Genomic DNA, 452 nt, shown 5'->3' with positions numbered 1-452 from the left:
CTCACTGAACTCTCACCATCATGGGTCCATGGAAATTCTGTGCCATGGGGCTTCCCCAATGCTGTTTGTGAAGGGAAGGGCAGGTACTCATATTGCGCACATCCCCTCATGCGCATGCTCCATTGTCTCCATAAACTTTACTTACAAAGCTGAGTTCTAAGGTAAAATTATTAAGAATCACAAAATGGTAACAATGGAGCATTAAACCCAGCACTGAGTGCTCCTGAGTGTCCCCTGAGTGACAGCACAGGTTGTGGTCCTTGACCTGCTCTGCAGCTTTCTTTCTCGCCTCAGTTACATCTGTCTTCCCTCCCTCCTTCCCTTCCTCCCATCAAGCTCTCTAAAAGCAATAGAAAAAGAAAAAGTATCTTTGGGTGAGGATCAACAACAACCAAAAAAAAACCTAACCTAGATCTTTATTGCTTGTGATATGAGAATATGGATAAACTATT

The sequence above is a fragment of the Myotis lucifugus genome, unplaced genomic scaffold (assembly GCF_000147115.1).
Source record: "Myotis lucifugus unplaced genomic scaffold, Myoluc2.0 scaffold_271, whole genome shotgun sequence".
NCBI lineage: Eukaryota > Metazoa > Chordata > Mammalia > Chiroptera > Vespertilionidae > Myotis > Myotis lucifugus.
This window is presented reverse-complemented; position numbering follows the sequence as displayed.